This window comes from Micromys minutus, assembly GCF_963924665.1.
Source record: "Micromys minutus genome assembly, chromosome: 23".
NCBI lineage: Eukaryota > Metazoa > Chordata > Mammalia > Rodentia > Muridae > Micromys > Micromys minutus.
This window is the reverse complement of record NC_137958.1, coordinates 24,742,693-24,768,114: the sequence shown is the minus strand read 5'-3', so window position 1 is coordinate 24,768,114 and position 25,422 is coordinate 24,742,693. Positions and strand designations below refer to the sequence as shown.

At 37.1% G+C, this 25,422-nt stretch overlaps 1 pseudogene across 1 annotated transcript; it reads left to right on the top strand.

Annotated features, from left to right (window-relative positions):
- The first annotated feature begins 866 nt into the window (after nucleotides 1-866).
- Nucleotides 867-23,761, top strand: LOC308435746 (torsin-1A-interacting protein 2-like; annotated as a pseudogene). The gene is made up of 3 exons: nucleotides 867-900; nucleotides 2,105-2,403; nucleotides 23,417-23,761. The product of its transcript is annotated as a torsin-1A-interacting protein 2-like (transcript).
- Nucleotides 23,762-25,422: the final 1,661 nt, after the last annotated feature.

Genomic DNA, 25,422 nt, shown 5'->3' with positions numbered 1-25,422 from the left:
TTCTGTTTACATACTTGTGAATTTAAAGAATGTAATACTAGCCACTAAAGGATATAGTCTCAGATATGCAAACCAGCAGTGGAAATTACACGGGCAGGAGGGATCCCTACCTGAACTGAAGGCAAAAAGGAGCAAGAGAGCAACAAGTGCATCACAAACTGAAGAGAAGATGGGTGAGCACATCTAAGGCACCACATAGAGTGTAAAGGGACTGACCAATCACAGCCCTGAAAGGACAGAAGCTGCTACAGGAGCATCCCTCACAAGATGAATGAAACTGTCTTGTCTAACTTCCCTCCAGGGGAGGTCTTGACAGACAGGTGCAACTTCCCCATTACATTGTGTCAGCCAAGGGGGAAAGGCTGAGGGCTGTAGACATCAGAGGCAACAGAGTTAAGAAGTAACATGAATGCAGTGTTTTCCTTGGGACTACTTAGAAATATATCTATTTTTGGAGGGGTAAAAGGGCAACCTATTAATTAAGACCAATTATTCTCTTTCCAATTACTGGCAACCAAAATAACACATTTTAAATTTTGAAAGTGAATTGTTGTTGAGTAGTAGTTGTTACACACATGCCCGTGAGTTACTCACACACATACACACACACACACACACACACACACACACAGAGAGAGAGAGAGAGAGACAGAGAGAGAGAGAGAGAGAGAGAGAGAGAGAGAGAGAGAGAGAGAGAGAGATTTCTTTTTGAGTGTTGCTCTGGTTCATTTGTAAAAATTGTCAAATAATTATTTTTCTGAGCCAAGGTTCAATGGAAACTGTGTAATCACCTACCTCCTCTTCATCTTTTATACCTTCTAAGTACTGAGTTTGTGTAAAGAGCTGCGAGGTGCTATGCCCCAAAGATGGCGCTGGTTTCTGCCTTCCACCTCCTTAATGGTGAGGGATCTCAGTAGTAAACAACTCCTTATTTGGCTGTGCCTGTTCAGCCTGCCTGCTTCCGCATTGAAGCAGCCTATCTGCAGGGCCCACGTGGCTTACAGGGGTTGGTGGGCGCAAGGGGATTTAAGCCTGTGTGGGCGTTCCCCCGGGAGCTGAGACCAAGGCAGAAACAGAAGCACAAGCTTGTTCAAGGATCCTGAATAAACTGCTTGAAGAAGATCTTCCCCGGGTCCTGTCTTCCTTGCTGGTCGAGGTGGGGCGTGACAACTGGTGCGGGAACCAGGAATCTCCACTCAAGATCAGAACTTCAAGCAGTCAGGGTAGTGCTGGAAAGTTCCCAAGGTAAGGTGGGATGATAAGGACCGCGGAGAAAAGCAGCAATAACCTTCCCAAGGTAAGTTGGGAGGATAAGGACCTCAGAGAAAAGTGGCTATAAGGTCTTGGGTAGTGAGCAAGGAAGTTTGCAACAGTAGCAAACTGAAAGTGAAAGGCCTCTCATGCCAGTAGCTAATCGAAAGTGAAAGGGCTCTCCCTGCAGTAGCAAAACAAAAGTAAAAGATTAAGATGGGAACTTCTCAGTTTCATCCACTTTTTCTGCCTCTTCAAGAGCTACTCTTGTCAAAGTAAACCTCAAAATGAAGTCGAGCACCCTAGAAAGGTTTTTGGATGAGTGTGATACCATTGCACCTTGGTTCACAGTCTTGGGAAACCTAACAGTGGCATGCTGGGATAAGTTAGGGAAAGATCTGGATTTCGCTTGCAAAAGATAGAGATAAGAAAAGATAATATTAAAACACTTAATGATTTTCATAAATTATTGGGAGATATCAATTGGATTAAGTGTTATTTAAAATTACCAAATTATGAATTAAAGCCATCCTATAATATTTTGGCTGGAGATTCTGCTCTCCCAGTCAATTGACTGCTGAAGCAAGGGAAGCTTTAAGGAAAGTTGAAAAGGAGTTACAAAATGCTACCTTAAATCGATGGAAAGAGATTGCAGATATTAAGCTCTGCATATTAGCCACTTATTTGCAACCTACAGGGCTGTTATGGCAGGATGGCCCTCTAATTTGGATATATCCAAAAACTTCCCCAGCTAAGTCAGTAGAGCACTACCCTATATCTGTTGCAGAACTAGCTGAGAGTGGAGTTCAACAGTGCATACAATTTTTTGGCACAACTTCTGCCTCCATTATAGTGCCTTATACCAGCCAGCAGGTGACAGTTTTATGTGGCACTGTGGATGACTGGGCCATTCTTTGTTGTGGATTCCCAGGAGAAATAGATAACCATTATCCAAAACATCCATTATTGATGTTTTTCAAGGAACATCCGGTAATTTTTCCAAAGGTTACCTCCACTATTCCCGTTAGTGGAGGCCCTAATATCTTTACTGATGGATCTAAGACGGGCTGCGGGGCCTACATGATAGAGCAACAAGAGCCTGTGTTATACCAATATCACCCAGGTTCTCCACAAGTTGTTGAGTGTAAGAGTGTAATAGAAGTGTTCAAAAATTGTTTCTTTCCTTTTAATTTAATTTCAGATTCAGCCTATGTTGTTAATGCTGTTAAAATATTGGAAGTGGATGGATCAATTAAACCTAGCAGCACACTGAGTGCCCTCTTGTAGGAATTGCAAAATTTGATTTGGCATAGGGATCAGAAATTTTTTTTTCATTTGCAAAATTTCATTATAAAATTTTATTAATAAAAATTCACTTAGAAATAATATTACACTTAAATTTTAAGTAATTAAAATAACTAGTTTTTTTTTCATAGACCATCTTTTATTGGTAAAAGGGTGCATAGAAACAATAAAAACCACAATGGGGTTTTTTAGAAGAAACAATAGTACACAAAACATCTAAAGGAGAAGCACAGTGTTTCTAATACACAGAATTTAATCAAACTCTTTCCACATGGTAAATAAGGCAGTAAAGAATTTGCAGGCAACAGTCCCCTGGTTGTCCAAGACTTTAGAAAAACATTTTAGAGAGTTTAACAGAAAGAAAAGAATGTTGTAGAAAATATCAATCAATACAGATTTTTTTTTTCCAGTGCTTGGCTTTTTTTTCTTTTTTTTCCAGTGAGAAAAACATATATATAATACAGGGTGTAACCCGGAATTTGTCAATGTGTTCTTGGTGTGTAAGGATTGAGCATGACTATTTTTGTTTGTTAGTTTTGTTTTGTTTTTTTTTTTTATTGGACATCACACTGTCTGTGAGTTGTGTCTGGGGCAGTGCGAGCCTCTGGGGTTAGCATCCCACTATCAGTGACTGCATATTATGTCTGCTCTTTTGTGACTGGGTTATCTCACTCAGGATAATATTCTCTAGATGCAGCCATTTTCTTAAGAATTTGGTTAAGTCATTGTTTCTGGTGGCTGAGTAGTATTCCATTATGTAAATGTACCACAATTTTTGTATCCATTCATCTACTGAAGGACATCTGGGTTCTTTCCAGCTTCTGGCTATTATAAATAAAGCTGCTATGAAATTGTGGTGCATGTATCTTTGTTGTATATTAAAGTGTCTCTGGGGTATATGCCCAGAAGTGGAATAGCTGGGTCTTCAGGTAGTACTATGTCCAATTTTCTGAGGTATCGCCAGACTGATTTCCAGAGTGGTTGTATCAGTTTACAACCACACAAACAGTGGAGAAGTGTTCCTCTTCTCCGAAACCTCGACAGCATTTGCTGTCATCTGAGTTTTGGATCTTGGTCAATCTGACTGGTGTGAGGTGGAATCTCAGGGTTGTTTTGATTTGCATTTCCCTGATGGCTAAGGATGTTGAGCACTTCCTCAGATGTTTTTCAGCCATTTGATATTCCTCAGTTGAGAATGTTTTGTTTAGCTCTGTACCCCATTTTTTAATAGGGTTGTTTGATTCTCTGGTGTCTAGCTCTTTGAGTTCTTTTTAAACCTTGGATATTAGGCCTCTATCTGATGTGGAGTTGGTAAAGATCTTTTCCCATTCTGTTGGCTGCCGTTTTGTTTTCTTGACAATGTCCTTAGCCTTACAGAAACTTTGCAATCTCATTAAGTCCCATTTGTTAATCTTTGACCTTAGAGCTTGAGACATTGGTGTTTTGTTCAGAAAATTTTCTCCTGTGCCTATGTGTTCTAAGGTTTTCCCTCCTTTCTCCACTAATAGTTTCAGTGTATCTGGTTTAATGTGGAGATCTTTGATCCACTTACACTTGAGCTTTGTACAAGGAGATAAGAAAGGGTCTATTTTCATTCTTTTGCATGCTGAGTGCCAGTTGGACCGCCTGATCCAGGCACCAGGAACAGAACTTTGTAATTTCTGTTTCCACCCTTGGCGACTTCAGGGCGCAGAACAGAACAGAGCCCGGCCCATCTGCCATCCGGACTGGCAGCTCTTAAAGGTTGAAAAACTGATGAGTAGGAGATCTAGGCAGCCAGGGATTAGAGAGATCTCTGCAGAGTGCGCACAGAAAGCGCACCCCCCACCCTGCCCTGTCTGATCCAGGGACCAGGAAAACAACTTTGGAACTAATGTTCCCACCCGGCGACTCTGAGGCATAGAACAGGGCTCAGCCCATCTGCCAGCTAGACCATTGGAGATCCAGGGACACAGACCAAATACAAGGGGAAGGTAAGAACATATCACTTAAAACAAAATGGCAAGAGGAAAGCGAAAGAGTATATCCCAAGGAAACCGAGACAACCTGGCAACACCAGAACCCAGCTCTCCCATAACAGCAAACATTGGAATGTCAAACACTCCAGAAAAAGAAGATGCAGATCTGAAATCATACCTCAAGATGCTGATAGAGATACTTAAACAAGAACGGGAGGAAAAGCAAAAAGAATCAGAAGCTTTTAAAAAGGAAACAAGAAAAACACTCAAAGAACTAGAGGAAAACAGAAACAAAGAGATGAAGGAATGGAAGAGGGAATTTAAAATGAAATTGACACAATAAAGAAAACACTAAAAGAGATAACCCTAGAGGTAGAACACCTAAAAAAGAAATCAGGAGTCACAGAAGCAAGCATTTCCAATAGATTACAAGAGAGAATCTCGGGGGCAGAAGACAACATTGTAAACATAGACAAAACAGCCAGAGAAGATGCAAAAAACAAAAAGCTCCTAACCCAAAAGGTCCAGGAAATCCAGGACACAATGAGAAGACCGAACCTAAGGATAATAGGAATAGAAGAGGGTAGAAGAGCTAGCTCGATTTCTATACACAAATCTGAAAATATCTACCTATACACAAAAGTTTTCATGGTCCCCTATTCTTAGAGAATCAAATTTTGATTTCTGAGCATAAATTTACCAAACACTTTCACCAAGCTCTAACTTTTATTAGAGATCTATAAATTTCAACATATGATGTATTTCTTTCAGGCTTCAATTTCAGGCAAGAAATGCTGTAATTCAAAAACATACTAGATTATAAATAGAGAATCCATTTAAACAAAACAAAACATATTTAACAAATTAATCATGAGTGTGAATCGTACTCAGGAGTCTGGTTGATATACCTAGTGTCACTACAGATAGAAATATACATTACACATACATACACAGACACATACATATATATGGAGAGATAGAGAGAGAGATAGAGATAGAGATAGAGAGAGAGAGAGAGAGAGAGAGAGAGAGAGAGAGAGAGAGAGAGAGAGAGAGAGATTAGGTTTACCTTGTATGGACTCATAACTTAGTTATAAAGCTTGACAAGTCCTTAACTAACCTCACAAGATAGGGTATCACTTTTTTAGAAGGTTATAATAAAACTTCTAAAAGAAATAAAATACTGCCATGAGGTATGATAGATTACATATAAGTTAAGATGGAATACGAAAAATAGTATTTTTTCTTTAAAATTTCTTTTAGTTTTAAGATTATAATTACATCATTTCACCCTTCCCCTTTTTCCTGTAAGCCATCCTATATAACTTTTGCTCTCTTTCAAATTCATGACTTCTTTTTTACCAATTGTTCTTATATATACATATGTGAAGACAGATATTTCTGAATACAGAAATTCAACATGTGTGCATCACAATTGTAAAAGCAAATGTTTAATTGGAGTTGGAATGGGTAACTTTCACCGTATCTCTTACATCCTTCCTTCCTTAATATTTCTGGCTGAATGGGTCTTAGCTGACAAGATTGACAAGGAAGCTTCTTTTGTGTAATGAACAAACTTTACGCATTCTGAAAAGACTGTTGCAAACTGAATTCCTTCACCGCTTCATCATGTGGAGGTTCAGCAACCATTCATAGAAGCAAATGCCTTATACACATATGATTGAAAAAATTAATCCTGACCTCCATTTTTCCCTTCAGCTGAGGCAGCCAAGCAGCAGACACCAAAATGCATATTTTTGTGAAGACTCTGACAAGCAAGACTGTCACTCATGAGACAATATTAGGATTTAGAATGTCATGGCCAAGATCCAAGATAACAAAGGCTTTCCACCAGAGCAGCAGAGTTCAATATCCACCAGAAAGCAACAGGAGGATGATCACACCCTGTAAACCTACAGCCTCCAGAAAGAGAGAGTCCACTTTGCACCTACTGTTGTCCGTTTGGAGTGGCAGCATCCAGCTGTCCCTTTGTCAGCTTGCCTAGAAGTACAACTGCAAGGAGATGACCTGCTGCACGCCTACCCTCTTTGTGCAAGAAGTGAGAGCACAGTAACATTTTGCACCCTAGGAAGAAATTTTAAAGCTGGGGCCATATTTTTATTTACTGGAGCAGAAAAAAATAATAGTCTTTTTTTATTTCTGTTATTTACACTTACATAATCTAACTTTTTATTGATATGCACAGATGGAAAACTAAAGAAATTTCTCATTCTACTTGGTAATGCCATTTTTGAGATGCTAAAAATCTATGAGACTTTGTTCCTACATTTGACTTTTCATTCTTACAAATTTTAGTTTACCAAAGGCTAAATTGAATTTAAAACTAAACTAGGTCACTTAGGTTGCCTATCAATAAAAGATTCAACTTCCTTGCCTCATGTGATCTTCAAGTGAACCATATTGACACAAGAGAACAGGACATCTAATTTGGCTTACTTACAATGTTAGCCTGCCTCTGATCTGGGCCATAGATATATAATAATACCCCCCAGATGAAGCATTCACTAGCACAATGAAAGATTGCTTGTTTTTTCCTAGAAAAGACACTTATACTAATCAACTGTGTACTTTTTTAGAACAAGTAGCTGGTTTGGGAAGAGACTGACATATATCATTTGAAGCTGTTCAAGAAGTCATTTATATAACCCTAGAGGGAATACAGAAAACATTCTAAAGAAGAAAAAGTAAGAGAAGATACTTGGATGTGACTGGAAATGTAATGTTGAACTGTGATTCACAAAGTAAAAATCTCTAATACAAATAGAAAATAATTAAACAAGATAACTAACTTTAAAAAGTAAAGATGCCAATGAAGATGGGTTATGGTGGTGAGCAGACCCATTCAAATGTTAGCAGAAGGCACAGAATTTTGTGCATATATGTTGCAAGTAAGATTAAGATAAGTAGGACTGTTTTGAAGTAGGAGGAAGAGAGGCATTATTACTGCTTACTAAAAGAAAAAATACATAGCATGGGCCTGGATCCAAATTATCTAACTTTAAAAGAAAATACCTAGTTACTTAACCAGGAAGCGAAGTAAAAATAGTGATCAATAAATTCAAGCTGCTTCTTATAATATGGCAGTGATTGTTCTACACGCTTTTACAAGCATTAAGTCATTGAATCTTTGCAAAATCTGTGATGACACTGGTATGATTTTGTCCCCTTTAAGAATCTTTGAATTAAGACAAGGAGATAATGAGACAATTGTCAAAATTCACATAGCTAGGAGACAGAGGAAAGACCAATCAATAAGATGCGGGTCAGAATTTGAGAATTTTTATTAAGCCGGCAAGCTAATACTGTCTGTTGAGAAACAGTTCTCACAGAGCAGCCCTGACTGCTTTATGCAGGAAACGGTAAAGGCAAACCTCTGTTCTAGGAGGTAGTTTTGGGGTAAAGAAAGCAAGCACAGGCACTTCAACAGAATCAAAATTGTGGCAGTGAACTGGGGAACCTTGGCCTCAAGTTCATAGGACAATACTGAGTAATTTTTTAAGGACTTTCCCATGGGAGCAGACACAAGCAAAGTGTAGGTTTGGGGAGGGTTTCAGCTGTCATTCAGACCTTAGATGGCTGCAGCAGGGTCAGGATCGAGGGCCCTTACCTACATAACACTATGTACTACAGACATCGTCCATACAAACACAAAGATTACAAACTACTTTTAAAATTTGAAGTATTTTAAATACTCTAAAAAACTCCTAAAATAGCAAAGTGAAAGAGCTATGCAGATTAATTCTATTATTGTTTCATGTCTACAATTTTCTCAGTGAAATAAGCTCTATACTTAAATATACCACACACTTGTACACACACTTGTACACAAACACACACACACACACACACACACACACACACACACACACACACACACACGCACCTTTTGTAATAAATGTCCAAAGGCAGAGAAAGTTAGATAGAAGTGGAAAGAATAGTTGTTAATAAAGAGTCATTGTTCTATTCAAAATCACTAGCTACAACAAACTACCATCCTTCAATTGTACTTATCAATACAACGAAATAATGAGAAATTTCGTGTCTCATTTATCTAGCACCTGAACAAATTATTGGGAATCTACATAAACGATACAAAGCATATGTTTTAAAAACTAACAAGTCTCTTAGCAAAAGCATTTGAAATTATGTATATTGTGAGTTGTATAAGGTGCTTACAAATACATAACATATGTGTGCACTGTGGTTTGTCTATAAATGCTGAAATTTTCAGTTCTACGATGCAGCCACTATCTTGCTTTTGCTTATGAAATGCTATTCTTCTTTTTTCAATACAACAAAGAATATCCACCTGAAGCAGGTTAATGAGACAACTCATTTGGATAAAACTACATAGAAAATATTCACAGAGACATTTTTAATTGAATAACCTCTGATCAAGAATTTCAAAATAGCAGCAGACTACTCTCCCAAACTTCAAATATTATCTGTAACTAAAAGAAAACTTGCATGTTTGTTTAATATATTCTCATGTTTGATAAATTGGAATTATCTAGGAATATCAGTTATTTTAGGGTAGAAAATAGGCAGGAAACTATATTCATCAATAATTGATATATAAATAAGATTTTAGTATATCCTAAAAGCCATCAGTGTGAAATTTACAATTTTTATTTATTCTCTCTAGCACACCCTTTCTCTATCACACACAAACTAGGATCTTATCATTTCATCCTGCCCTAAGGTCCTGTATTGATCCTCTCTGGAGTAACAGCATGTCTGTTTTGATGTAGTGAGTAATACCCCATGCATATGCACATGAACTCTGACTGTCACATGTCATTATGTCATTCTGGAATCCATCTCAAAGGCACTTATCTCCTCCTGGGCCTCCTCATTCCAAGCTTTCCTCATCAACTGACAGTGTTCTGTGCTATTCTAACAGATAAACAGTTTCTGTGCTTCTACCCTGTTACATTTAGCATTTCAATTATTTTTCTTTTTCTGAAAAATATAAAAGCTATCTATGGGGACAAAGAAGATGGTTCATCTCTTAGAACCCACTTAATGGGAGAGAACTGACTCCCATAAATCACCCTCTGGCCTCTGTGTGTGTGCTAGTGCACACACATAAATAGCAGGTTTTGCTCTATAAAACACTTAGATGTTTCAGAATATAAGACAGGCTAAATTTAGTAATTAAATATTTAATTAGCTGAATAGCTTAATTTTCACAGCTATTATACAGGGTTCATGTTACTAAAGCACATATTTATTAATTGTCTAGTCACTTGGCATGTGTGTAAGAGGGAAAGAAGAAAATTGTATCAGTCATTGTTCAAGCAATATAATTCATTTTATTGCTGTTCAGAGGTCAGAATAGGCTGAGTCATAATATTTTCCATGGGAAAGGCAAGACTTAGAGCAGGTGGGCTATCAGTAGCCAGTATATAACATGCTTCAGTTGTCCCTAGGGAAGCAAATCCTGAGACTACATGAGATATCACTATAATCAATAAATATAAATTCTGAGGCAGATGACAGCTACAGCACACTTTCAGAACTTCTGCAGATGTAGAGATAATTAGCAACACAATCAGCCTCTCAGTCCAATATTATTACCTCAGAGGTAGAAAAATTAAATGCATATTATTCATTAATCCATTTCTTAGACTCTATTGATTCAACAATATTATCAATGATTTGAGAAGACAGATTTAATAAATGAGAGCATTATTTCAGCCAATCAACAATGAAATTATCTTTAGTAATCTTTAAAACAGCTTAACTAAAAATGTTTTCTTTAAAGTACTTACATGATTTATTCTATATTCTGCAAGGGAAATCAGAGATTCTTTACACAGGCTAACTCTTGTCAATTTTTGCTTCTAGCCAGCTCACAAAAATATTCTTAAGCAAAGCAGGGAACATAAATTTCCTTACATATTTTAAATACTATGCTCTTCCTAGACAACTATTCTTGCTATGAACTAGAATTATAGTATCTAATAAAAATAATGCACAGGGAAAAAAGAACAAGGTTTGTAAAAGAAGAACCAAACAAACAAAGTACATATGAAGACACCATTGCTTTGTATGTTGACTTTAAAGAACAACACAAAGCCGTATCCACTTGGCATCCTCACAGCTCCTGACTTGGTACTTAATCCCATGCTATTAGAAAACAGAATTGGCTTTCCCATCCTTGTCAGTAATGCTGACATAGTTACTATGACATAATCCTTCCTGCAAAGCAAATATATTTCTCTACAAATATGAATGATGCACTTGAAACTTTTCTGTTTTTTTTTTACTGTTAATAGTTCATCCACAGGTATTTTTAAAATCTTCTTTTACTTTTTAAATTGAATATTTTATTTATTTACATTTCAAATCTTATCTGTTTTACCAGTTTCCCCTCTGCAAAGCCCCCTTTCTATCCCTGCTTACCTTGCTTTTATGAGGGTGCTCAGCAATCCATCCCCTCACACCTCACAGCCATAGCATTCCTCTACACCAGGGCATCAAGCCTTCAGAGAACCAAGGGACTTGCCTCCCATTGATACCAGATAAGACCCCTTCAGCTCCTTCAGCCCTTCCCCTAACTCCTCCACTGGGAATCCTGTGATCAGTCCAATGGTTGGCTTTTAACATCTGCATCTATATTGTTAAGGATCTTGCAGAGCCTTTCAGAAGAAAGCTGTATCCTGTCAGCAAGCACTTCCTGGCATCAGCAATAGTGTCTGCATGTGGGATAGATTCCCCAGATCAGACAATCTCTGGATTGGCTTTCCTTCAGTCTCTGATCCCTTATTTGTCCTGTATTTCCTTTAGACTGAAGCAATTCTGGGTTAAAAGTTTGGAGATGGGTGGTGACCCCATCCTTAAACCAGGGAGTAGGGAGGGGTCATACCTAACCATGGTATATGGTCTCAATGGGTTCTTCCTCCTCTTTGTGTGGTATATCAGCTAATGTCATCTCTGTGGGGTCCTGGGAGGCTCTTGTTTTCCTGGCATCTGGGACCTTCTGATTGCTACACCCACTTTCCCATACCCAATTGCTACATACCTCTGTTTAATTTCCTGACCCTCTGTTCATCTCTTCCACCTTCCCCCATACCTGATTATGCCTCTTTTTCGTCTCTCCCTCCTTTCTTCCTTCCACATCCCTTCCAAATTTTACTTTCATTGAATATTTTCTTTCTCTTTCTAAGTAAGAATGAAGCATCCACTCCTTAGTCTTTCTTCCTTTTGAGCTACATATGGTCCATGAACAATTGTATCTTGAGTATTCCAAGCTCTTTGTCTAATATCTCCTTCCCATAAGTAAATTCCATGTGTGTTCTTTTTTAACTGAGTACCTCACTCTGGATGATATTTTGTAGTTCCATCCATTTGCCTAGAAATTTGATGAAATCATTATTTTTAATAGCTGGGTAGTATTCCATTTTGTAAATGTACCACATTTTCAGTATCCATTCCTCTGTCGAGAGACATCTGGGTTCTTTTTAGCTTCTGGCTATATAAATAAGGCTACTATGAACATAATGGAACACATGTCCCTGTTATACATTGGAACAACTTTTTGATTTATGGCCAGGAGTGGTATTGCTGTATCCTCAGGTACTACTGTGGCCAGTTTTCTGAGGATTTCCAGAGTGGCTGTACCAGCTTGCAATCCCACCAACAATGGACGGGTGTTCTTCTTTCTCCACATTCTTACCAGCATCTGCTGTCACCTGACTTTGTGTGACTCCCTGACAAATAACTTAGAGAGAGGTATCCCATGGATTTTAAGTTCAACTTTTAATTGAGTTATATTTGGGTATCTTCCAGTTATTAGACATCTTAGAATTTTTCAGTCTTGTTCACATTATGTATATTCTTGAAATATGACCCAAACAATAAGAAATATCTTCAAGATTGTGTGATTATCTACTAAAAAGCTTCTAATTTTGTATGAGAATCTCAGAATTTGTATGTGTTGTGGGACTTTAATAATTTTTTTGCTTTTTTCTGTTAACTTTAAAATAACATTTATACAACTTATTCCTCTTTTGAACAATAATGATTAGTCAGAAAAACAAAAACTATCATTTACATTGTGCTACAGGGACACATCGAGCATCAACCATTTATGTTTCCAGGATATTGAAACACTGCCTTTCACATTAATTATGTTTTTCGGTAACCGTGAATAAAAAGACTGGGAGACCATATAAATTGAAAAAGTTCACTTTGAAAATCTTCCTACAAAAAGGTTGACATTCTAGGTGTTTTTATGGTTTTATTCCAGAGTAATATAGTCCAAGACTCAGTTGCTTTAGAAAAAAGATTTTCTAAAACAATGGTTCATTACGTAAGTCATTTAAATTCTCTATTCTCTTTACCATTCTTTAGAAATGCTAGTGTCAGTGCAGCAGAAGACTTTAAATAAATTGATAGCCTAGATTAGTCCAGATTTTCCAGAGGGTGGTTTGTAACCTTCCTAATGCTGTGACCCTTTAATACAGTTCCCCATGTTGTAGTGATGTCCAATCATAAAATTATTTTCATTGCTTCTTCAGAACTGTAATTTTGCTACTGCAATAAATCATAATGTAAATACCTGAATTTTCCAGTGGTCTTAGGTGACCCCTGTGAAAGGGTCATTCAACTACCCCCAGGCAGTCGCAACCCAGAGGTTGAGAACAACTGTTTAGAGGGATGTCAAATGTCTTGGTGGCCTATTACACACAAGAATGTCATTCTAACCAATCACATCTTCTAGGATTTTATTCCCAAATAAAGTTATATTTGTAGAACTGGGTCTCAGGAATTAGATACTTAACCTTTCAGTATCTCAAGCCACTAAGATGGAAATCTGACTTCCTTATGAGCCGTTAGTAATAATGAGCTTATTGTAATTTATGCAGCTAACCTCTTAAGTATATAATTTCTAATGGCACATATCTACACCATTCTCTATTCTGTATGATCACTATATATAAACTTAAGACATCTTTAACAATTTAGTGTTTCTGGAATTTTCACATTCTATACAAGCTCAATAAAATTGAATTTTTCATTAGCATTGGGCTGGTGGATGCATGCTGGCCTTCTTTAACTACAGCAGGCACAAACAAAGAGAAAATCAAGGATGTGCACACATACTTTGAGAAACAAAAGGACCTGTCTTCCCTTATATGCAGAATTTCTTATTTCTCAGAGTCACAATACTCCCCACCTTCTATTGCTTACTCTTCTACTCCAGGACAAAGTCAATGGGCTTGGATGTCACTGATAAGAAATGTCCAATTTATCTCATCTTATTCAACACGGCAAGAGTCATAAAAGTTAGCGGAACCTCATTTCAGATCTTCTAAGCTTTTACTGAGAGTTGCTTCTTTAGTAAAGGGGAGGTTCATATTTAAGAACACAATATAAATAAAGTGGAAATATTCAGCCATAAAGACAGACTGAACATTTCCACTTAATTTATATAGGCTTCATTTTTTTTTTTTTACTTTTACCAAACTTGTACCTACTGTTTAATCTCTTCCCATTGTTCTCTATACAAGCACTGACTCTGTAACATTTGGTCTTTGTGCACTTATTAAGATAATATTATTAATTACATTAATTAATATTTTCAGGTTTCAATGAGACAATTTGGAAGCAAACAGCAAAATAATGTTCTGTTTCTGCTTTGAGTATCTTCTAGGCAGAACCCTTCTTATTTCTTTAACTTTGTCTCATAAAACTACTAGACCTCCCATATATATAGTTAAAATTGTGTAAAAACACATGTGCCCTCTTCTAGGATTAGAGTTAAAATAAGAAACACCTGGAGAAAATAGTCTTCTTCTAATTCATCTCCACTGAACATCTTCACAAAGATACAGGTTCCTTGTAAAGCTCCTTGTTTTGGCTTTCATCAGAACTTGAAATTGGGAATCTGCTTCTGACCATTCCTAAGATAGAAACTATTGATTAATTGAGGCATTCAAAATGAGTAAGGGATTTTGAAATACAAGTATATGTGAAAGTACATATAGGCTTAAGGTCCATTCATGAGGGAGAAGGTACTGAAAGTCTTTTTTTTTTTTAATAACAAACAAACAGAAGATGTTAGGGTAAAATAACATTTTCTATTTTCCTCAGAGCATTAAAAATCATTTTTTATCTTACAACTTTATTTAAAGATGAAAGATACATGTACAGATTTTTAAAAGCATTTTGGCAATTCTTTTAGAGGTTTGATAGCATGCATTGAAATCCCACTAGTTATCATAAGCATAAAGTACATGTAGAACAGAATGTAACATGGAAACAGTCAGAGTTTTCTTGCTGTGTAAACTTAATGATCTTTGAATACCAAAAATTGCCACAACACTTAGCTCTTGAATTATTAATGATTTAAGGTCTAACTGTACTGTACTCTGAGAGGGTTATACACTTATTTTATTTTCTAAGAAATACTGAGTATTCAACATTTTGGACAAGGGGAAAGGCATGAGGTGATGATGCTTTCAGGTCTTCATTTAACATTCATAATTATAGCAAAATATGAAGCAAATATATAAACATCAGAGATATTAGCTCTGAATTGAGAATATAATATTGGGTCTGCTGCATAGTCTTTCTACTTCCTTTTATTCCCAAAACGTTTTAAATTTTATAAATCAGGACTATCTAACATATAAAAAGTGAGCCTGAGCCAAATTACTACATAAATATTAAGAACACATTTATGTCTCAGAGTTTGGCTTAAAAACCATCACTTTTGAAGTTTCTAAGAAGGGAAATTAGAGCTGGGACATGGGTAACCCTCAAAGCTGAGAGAAAAAAAATGGAATAAGAAAGAAAAGAGATGAGGGTCAAAAAAAGTGAAAGGTTCACTGCATATTCTTCACAGATTGAAACCGTGTGGCACATGCCATGGTGTGGGCAAAGGGAACTAGAAACAAGAGAAAAGTAAGACTTTTGGCAGGAGATTGATTCTAAGGCAGATATTCTTCCTATGAGTTTGAAAACAGCCCATCTAAGAAGTTGATTGAATATTGAATGCATCTTGTTTTTGAAATGGACATGAAGAGACTGAAGAGTTCCTTCATTCAGTGAACTTCTTTTTGCTCCACACTGAGGACCTGAATTGAGATCCCCAGCACTGCAGGACATTTACCATTGTTTCTGTGACTCCATTGATGGAGGCAAAGAGAGATGGATTTAGTTAGTTCACTGGCCAGCCAAACTCACAAGTTCTCAATTCCCTTAATATTATTCAACAAATGAAGTAAAGAGGCTGGAGAACTGCTTCAGAAGTTAAGAGGATTTTTTCAGTGGTCATAAGGATAAAAATTCAGACCCCAATACTTAAAAAACAAACCAGACATCTGGTCACCCTGGTAACCCCAGACCTGAGCTGATAGAGAAGGAAGAAGCTTACTAGATCTCAGTTTAGCATTGCAAATGTGATCTCCAGATTCAGGGGGCCTTTGTCTCCAATGAAAAGTGATATTTGAAAATATGTGATGTTTACTCCTGTCCTTTCCCATTCTTCCCTTCACATACAAGTGCATACATTTACAGGAAGATACAGATACATAAACACATGATGAATAAGTGAATATGTTTGAAATTATTAGGTGGTGAGCAATAAAGGTACCTAACTTCCATAATCACATACATATGTGCACACCTGATACGTGTGAACATATCACAGACACATGCATACACATACACCAAGGACATAACATGAAACAATACAAGCATGCTGGACTCCAGATAGTGATGATAAAAGCACTCTATTTTTCTTCCAGATGACAATTTGACTAGAGTCCAGTTAAGCCTGTTTATGATTTAGTCACCTTCTATGTTAGAAGTTTGAGGTTGAGATGGAAGAACTCACTAAATCATTATGCATTCGAACCCACCTTAACATGGCAACCAAGCTCTAATATTTGTTTCAACTTTTCTCCTTACTGCCTTGTGTACTCAATGGTATAAACTAGCCAAAAACTCAGAGATCACTGCCCCAGCCAGCTCCACACCTGCCAGCTATACACATGAACATAACAGGGGAGAAAGTAAAAGCCACGATTAGTGAGAAACCTCAGTTAGGTGAACTTCAGCAGGTGCCCAGCAAGCCTGCCATTCACTTTAGCACACCTAATACTCTCTTCAAATAGGAGATGAGAAATGTGCTTCAGATATAGTGGTATATGTGATAAATCATATCTCATACAATAAATCCTTTTGGGTTTAAGCCTTTAATCCCTGTTTATAAGTCAAGACTTCACTCACTTCAAAGGATCCATTGACAGCTCATTAGAGATGCAGAGAGTTTCTATAAGAGGAAGACTTGTAGGAGATAATCAAAAACAAAACAAAACAAAAACCAATATTACTGTCACTATTCTGGCAGTGGGTAGGATTCACTAGGGATTTGGGGTTGTGAAGTATGAAGAGAAAAACGAAAATGAGGTAAGGTCCAATATATGTGAGATTCATATTTTTGCTTGAGATGGAGAAGCCCAAACTCTCTACATTAGCAATTGTTTAAAACTCCGAAATTTAAAAGTAACTACAAAAGCTATACTTTAAAAATGTGACAAAATATTTTAAACAATATTCCCTAGCCTTATATTGTCACAAATACATCCTAGCCTGCTGTGTCATTTATAGGCTAGGATCTATGACCCCTAGCAAGTCACACGTAAAATAAACTTTACATGAAGAGAAATATCCTGTACCCCAGTCATTCATACGGACATAAAATTTGGGGGAACTGAAGTACTAGAGGGTTGTGACAAATCTGTATTTGTTTTCTGCTCTTCTGGGTATTTGTTCTCTGCTGTTCTGGGTGATACTCCTGAGATAATAGCAAACAAAGTATTTAAAAAACATGGAGCCGCTCTGGCACAATGCTGTGTCTAAGAGTTGCAGCTACAGTTAGTTAAAGTGTGCAAATCATTCCAGACAGACTCAAGAACTATGCAAATGCTCAGTCATTTTTCTCTCTCATCTGGTATGGAAGTGATAGACTGAAAAATCAGCCTTGCAGAGATTCCCTGCTTTAATGCACAGCCTTGTTAATCTAATAGCTTACTTTTATGGGCCAGCTACTTCAAACCAAGAGTCTCACTTCACAGGCCCATGCATTACAATACCAACTGTGCACTAGATATAAACAAGAACAATAAGCACATGAATCAACGAGCTGCATGAATAAACATGCCAACGTGGCAATGATACTCAAAGAAAAGGAAACAGTAGTTGAAAAAAAAAAACTCACTAACAGGAATTTATATTCAATCTTTTCCAACTTCTAATGGGTTTGCAAATTGAAAGCAAAAAAATGACAATACAAAAATAAAATGGTAAATATTCCTTGACATTATGTGTCAAGTGTGTATCTTTATTTGGTAGCTTTAAATATCTCATTGTGATGAATACTACCCAAATCGAAAGAAATACTGAAACCAGTAATGTGCTTTGTGAAGTCTATTTGAATCTTTTAGCTTTGTGTTAATATAGAGTCTTTATAAGTTGTAGATTCTGCTTCAAGCCCACTCACAAAAACAGTTGCATCTGCATATACATATAAGAGTACCTATTTTAGATGCTGAAAAGGAAATATTTTATTTGCTTATCTCTTAGAAAGACATCTGAATTTAGATGCAGGTTTAAATTCAGCAGCCTAATATTGTTATGGGTTGGTGGTATAGTTCACAGCCATGATCGAGGGACAGGTTTATAGAATTTTTGTTCTATGTTAATTTTACAGATTGGCTCCAGCAGAAACAGGTCTGTTGAAATTTCCAATACGGTCAAGGAGTTCAATAATATATCTATGAAATATGGGTAGTCTGACCACTGCCTCTACTTTAATTTCAAATTTTCACAGATTGTGGGTGAATAGAAAATCAGATTCTATAGCTTCTTAGAATTAATTATAGACATTTTTCTTTCTTAATAGTGTAAAAATAAATATGTAAGCTATTACCGGTGACATTTTAGATTAAATTAAATATGGTATAGTTAAATCTCACTAGTACTTAGTATTATAAATAATAAATATCACTACAATTAGTCAAAGCAAATGATATAGGCTATAAGGTTTTGTTAAATACACTTTTATTAGTTTTACCTACTATAACAGTTATTTGCAATTTAAACACCATTGATGAATTTTCAGACATGACTTTGCTAAAGGGACTGTTTGAAAGTAATAATAGTAAATCCAGAAGGTACTTAATATTCCCCAAGGTCAATTTTTAACACTTCTGTATTCATATTTCTTACTTAGCCCTCTTAATGACCATATCTGGAATCTGAATTAAAAAGGAAAGTTTTCCATGACTAACTTAACCAATTGAGAAACAAATTAATGATAACACATTTGGGATATCACAAATTCATTATTAGCGATAGAGGTATATGTTGGCATATTGGTTGTTTACATATAAGGGCTCATAAAAACAGAAATAAGAGGTAAAAAAAAGAATAATTCCTACTTCTTAACAGCAGCTGTAAGTATAACATTTTCAGTACAAGGATAAGAACTGGAAGGCAGAAAAGTTCAAAAGTCGGGTATGAAAAGTGGTGGAAAGTATTAACCCTAAATATACTACTACATTTTTAGAATGATCGTAGCAGGATATCATTAGCAATCACTTTCTATCCTAGGTTTCTAGGCTTTCCAGTCTCTGGGTCCTGACCCTCCAGGCAATATAAGGGAAGGGCTTACTCTCCTGGCATAGATCTCAAGCTTGACTAGTCACTGACTGGCCACTCCCACAGGTTCTGTGGTACCTTTATCCCTGCTCCTTTTGTAGGCAAGACAAATTGTAAGTCAGAGGTTTTGTGCCCCATTAGATGTCCTAAGCCCTCCAGGTATCTTGCCTTACAAGAGATGGCAAGTTCAAGCTCCTCATCCCCCATTGTTAGGAGTCTTAGCTAGGGACATTCATAGAGATTGCTGGGAGTTTCCATTGCATGAGGTTTCTAGCTCATCCCAAAGATGTCCTTGATTCCCGTTGTTTCTCCTAGTGTTGTAGTGAGAATTTTGTTTTTATTAAAGCAGTTATTTCATGTGAACGTTTTGTTTAAATCACAGATTGGAATATGGGGCTGTTTCAGACTGTCCTCAGCCATTTACTATGATTGTCTCATGTTCTAGGAGGGGTGTGACTTCTGCAAGCTGCAGATCATTTGTGTTTTGAATTTTGGGGACTCTCAAGAAGATATAAATGCAAGTGCCCCTAGAGAGCCCATGACAGCTTCTGTTCACCCCTGCTACTGCCCCATCTGCTTCTGGCCCCTGCTGTTGCTGGTTCTCTGGTCTTGTTGCTGCTGGTTTCTGGTGCTGCTTTAGCGGTTTTGCTGGACTGCTGGTTGGAGATACCCTGATAATGGAGATTGGACTTTCCCCAAGAAACTTGGTTCCTTTAATCATCAGGAAGTAGTCTAAAGAGGTCTAATTCCCCTTTCACCTCTAACTTTCTCCTCTAATCTGTCTCTCTTACCTAGTGTTGGGGTGTGGTCAAAGAGGTTGACATGAAATATGTTTTGGAAGGGTGGTAGATAATACAACCCAATAAAGCAGCCCCCCAAAAGCATGCATACACAGAATTCCCTGCCTCCATCATCACTCAAACTGATTTCTCCTTTCCAGAGCCCACTGCCCAACTCAAACACATCCTTCACCCTCCTTCCCAACATCACTACCATCTACCTGTAATGTTTATTCTATTTCTCCCTCACAGGGAGACAAGTATTCCCTTGAGCCTTCCTTGTTACCTAGCTTCTCTGGTTCTATGGATTTTAGCATTGTTATCTTGTACTTTGGTGCCTAGCCCAATTGTCATCAGGGAGGCTTCACCTAGAAACTGCTGAAAAGGGATGCAGTAACCCACAGCCAAACATTAGGCAGAGCTAGTGGAATCCTGCAGAGGAGGGACGAAATGATTGCAGAAGACAGAGGGTTCAAGTATGTCACAAGAAAACCCACAAAATCTACCAGAATGGACAACCTTGTATGGGACTGACCTAGGCCCTCAACACCTATGTTACAGTTGTGTAGCTTGATCTTCTTTTGGAATTCCTAACAGTGAAAACAGGTTCTCTCTCTGACTCTGTTGCCAACTTTAAGGATGCCACTCTCAGCCTCACTATGAGCAAGTCTTACTGCAGCTTGATATGCCATGGTTATTTGATACCCATGGGATGCCTGCCCTTTTCTGAAAAGAAAAAAAAAAAAGAGTGAATAAGTGAAGAGGGGGATCAAGAGAGAGAAAGTAGGGGAAAAGCAGGAAAAGAGGGAAGGGAATCTGCCATTGGAATATAAAACAGGGAAAAAGAAAACATAAGTCTGATGTACATGTATGTGTATGTTTGTGCATATGTATGTAAATAATGAGTTTAGTCATAAGGTAGAAAAAAGTTAAAGCAGACAAGGCTCTCTACTCTTTCTCTCCTAACTTAAAGATATAAGACTGTTGAAAATGCCTCTGCTCCCTTGTACAAATTGTGAGACACTTTTAGATCATTCTCAGCCATGTAACATTCCTAACAAGATGATCTCCCACAGTTTACTTCTCCCAGAGGATCTGTGTCCTTTGCCTTTGTCAAGGTGTCTCGAGAACTGAATTAGGACTCTAGGAAAATGCGTGAAAACTGGATTTGTAAGCCACTTCTTTGAAAACTACTTATGTCCTAGGAATCTCATATACATGTAAGTATCATATAATATACATATATATTATAATACTATTATGTATTATGTAACATATATATATATATATATATATATATATATATATATATATATATAGTTTGTATATATTTGTGTTTGACTTCCTCTTATTGATCTTTGTTTTGTTATAGGAATTCCATCTGAGAATTCAAATGGGTGAAGGAAATTATGTTTTCCTTTCCTTCAGATAATTAATGCTCACAGCATCTTCAATAATTAATCTGCCCTAATTTTTCCTTCATGAATACAACACAGGTAAATTTCATGCCTTCTCCTTAATCACTATTATTTACTAATATTGGTGAAGCTGCTCAGATTCTCTGTGCCTCCGTTTCTCATCTCTCACACAGATATTACATACATCTTAAAGTATGATGCCAAGGTGATTAGCATACATAACGTGTCTGTAAAATAATCTAGCATTAGTGAGCATGCAATAATAGAACTTTATTAAAACAAATGGGCTCTCTGTATTTAGCACTTATGGAAAAAATGGAAAACATAAGCAGGGTCTTTTGAGTCAGTCCTCTACTTCATTTCTTTTTGAAAGAATGGTGTATTGCTCTCATTTCAAGATAAGTGTTGATTTACCATAGCTGCCTTAACATAAAAATGGTGTAGTCGTGAAAATGCGTCAGTTTTCTGAATAGAAAGTTTCTGGGATATCAGCCTAACATAAATGAAGGTTCTCTGATATAATGCAGTCCTATTCAGAAGCCTCGCTAGGTGAAGATGCTAACTCTGATCAGTTATCTTCTACTCAATTCTTCCCACAGATGAAGTGGGCAAGCATGCAAACTAAGTAAAGATAATGAACTGTCCTTTGGAATGTATAACAGCTCTGAATGAGCTCTCTGCCCTTTTTCCTTTCATGCCCCTGTGCTTTTCAGCAAGATTACTTGCTGAACATTGGTGTCTCTGGTAGAGTGGGAAGTGAGTGGTATCATTTAAGCTTATATATGTGCATTTAACATTGTTAAGTTCCTAATCCCTTGAGATTAGGACAAAAAGTATGGTATAAGAAAGTCACTTGTTTCTTTTGCTTTTTCAAGGTTGTTGAAATACAATAGAAGAGATAAAAATCCATTTGAAAAGGAGTTTTCTAAATCTAGTCTCCTCGGTTTACCCCATTCAGATGCATTGCTTTTCTATTTACTAATACACAATTCTATCAGCATATGTTGGATTTTTATGTATTATGTCTTGTGATGTGACCATTGGATATGCAAGAGCTGAGGAAAATATTATGTTTCAATTCCTGTGTGACTCAAGGAGCCTAGTGTTCAGGAAGTGGTGGTGGGAGACCTGTGCTTCATATTCATAATCAAGGTACCTGAAAACTTCTTAAGTCACAGGTTCCCCACCCCACCTCTATCACCAAGGTATCCTGGTAGAGTCAACCATCAATAGAACAGCAGCAGAAACAAGAGCCTAGAGACCTTGGAACCTCCCAGGTTTCCCACTGCTCAGCCAAATCTGCCTCACCTGTGAGTCAAAACTAAGATCTATGGATTATAAAGACCCAGGAGACTATAACAAATGACCCAGCTGCATTCTGCCAAACCTCTGACATGATCACACAGGATTAAAATTGTCTACAACAATTTAGCTTTGGTTATGTCACAGCTGCAGCCTCATTTCAGTCCATGCCAATAACTGTAGCAATTGGTGATCAGATGAGTGCACCGTGCCCCACCCTATAGCTTCACCTGTCTCTCAGGTGGCCTGTTCTAACCTGAAACACACAGCTTCACCTACCTCCCAACCCAGGACACCTAGTGAAGCCAAGACAAGAGACAACCAGATGATTAAGGGCAAACACAAGAAAATAATCAACAGAAGTCAATAAAATATGTCACTATCGGAATGTAGTCTCTTGCTACAAGCATCACTATATATCCTATCACATCTAAAGTACAAGACTGTGATCTTAAATCTTACATGATAAAGCTGACAGAGGCCTTTAAAGACAATATAAGTAATTCCCTTGAAGAAATTCAGGAAAACACTACCAGGTAGAAATCCTGAAATAGAAAACAAATAAGCCTCTTAAAGCAATACAAAAATATAATCAAACAGGCAATGGAAATGAATGAAATTGTCTAAGACCTAAAAATAGCGTCATTGTTGCTTTTTGTTGTTACATTGTTTCCTGTTGTCTTTCTAAACCCCGGTGGTGTTCTAGGATAATTCTCACTGCCCTGATTGTGTGCAGCAGTGGTTCCCTATTGTACCAAACTGCACTTGTTGAAAATGAATGTTACTAAGTGTCCTTAGACCATGTTAACCGGGCTGATTGTTACCCTGACAATCCTGCCTTGTTCTGCCTTGGTCTTTCCCACTTGAGTGAGCTCCTCAGAATCTCACCAGGTGGACCTTTGAAAAAGCTTGCCATGCATTCCTTCTGGGTCCTCCACTGGTTAGAAAAAAGATCCATGACTCCAGGGTAGCTGGATTTAATCCTGCCTTACAATTAATCTAGAGCAGAACAGATAAAACCTTAAACAAGAAATGTAGCCAAAGCAAATGACTTCTGTAACAGACTCTCAAAGGCTTTGTATTTATAGCTTCCTGGAGAAGAAAAACTAACTTGTTTCTGTTTTCCTTCTCTTTTTTTTATTTTTTAAGGTGCTGGGGATTTGATCTGGCTGCTTTGTACATGTTAGGCAAGTGTTCTTCCACTAAGTTAAAACCAAGGCTACCCCTTTCTAATGCTGACTCAGACTGCTGTCACTACTCTGTCATCTGCTTACATTGTTGGGGCTGCTTCTGTGGTCTATGCATGTTTTAGCATAAATTTAGTTGAAATTGCAGCCAAAGTAGTTACCTAGAATCGGACTAACTTATAGCCCCTTTAAATGCTTTACAACCACCTGGTCCCTCTTGAATGTCCTCACAGTATTGACTGTCACAGCCCAAGTATTGAAAAGATAATGTTGTCCTGGTGGGGAGGCCCCATGTTGTATGCTCCATTAATTGTTTATCTATTGGTACCTGATATAAGAACATGTTCTTTTAGCTGGATTATAGATTGTTCTAATAAATATTAGTGCAGAACAGTGTTTTAATTTTCTCTTCTTATACACTGATAAATAATGAGAGATGTGTGTATGTACATGTAATTTTTGTCATATATCTAATTCTTTGGCACTGTTTTATCCTCAGAGTAAGTGTCAAAGTATTGATAACTGGTCCTGTAACATAATATTTAGCAATGCCTACACAGATTACAAAGAATGTATTAATGCTATCAGTTTACAATTAATTGTCCCTCCATAAGCAAAGACTTATCTTGTGGTGACTAACTCAATGGCCTCCCATGGAAATGGAATGTATCACAGATAATAAAACGCGACTCTATATAATTTATGAATAGTCTATTGGGTGCTCTGTCTTAGACTAAGATATAATGCTGAACATTGGCCACATTCTAGGATTCTGTTGATTGAAACAGATTCAGAGTTAAGCGACTTAGAAAAAAACTGCTAGAACCATCCGAGAAGACACTGAATATTTTTAAATTTTCACTTTAAGATTCTAGGTGATCCAGTGTCTGTGTAGAAGCAGAAATTTCAGGACACCAGGTTCTTCTTTTTCTTCTTTAGGGTCTCTCAAATGATAATGGGAGAAAAATGGGAGAGACTCTGAGAGGGGGAACCAGGAGAGGAAGCAGCATTTGGGATGTAAACAAACAAACAAATGGTTTTTTTAAAGAAAGAAAACATTGTTTCCCATTTATCTGATTTTGTTATTTTTATTCTTTCCCCCATTTTATTCATTTGTCAGTTTGGGCTGAAATGTAATATAAATTTAAATTGTGATTTACACAATAAAATTTTTAAGAATTCCCCATTTAATGAATGTTAAATTTAGTAATTTTAATGCCGTGTTGTTGTAGGCATTATTAGCTATATTTGGGCCTTTAAAACAACACTCCAAATTGTCAGCTATCAAAATGAGTTAAAGAAATAAAATAGACAATCGTCAAAAGAAGAAGCACAAAAGGCTAATAGCTATTACTTAAAGTTGTCAACATCAGCTAAAATGTTAATTAAAAACTATTTGAGAGGCCAGCAGACCATCTGCCACTAGGAACAGCTGAGATCCAGGGACACAGGCCTGGGGAGACACAATGAGAACACCAAACCTAAGGATAATGGAATAGAAGAGGGCGAACAATAGCAACTAAGA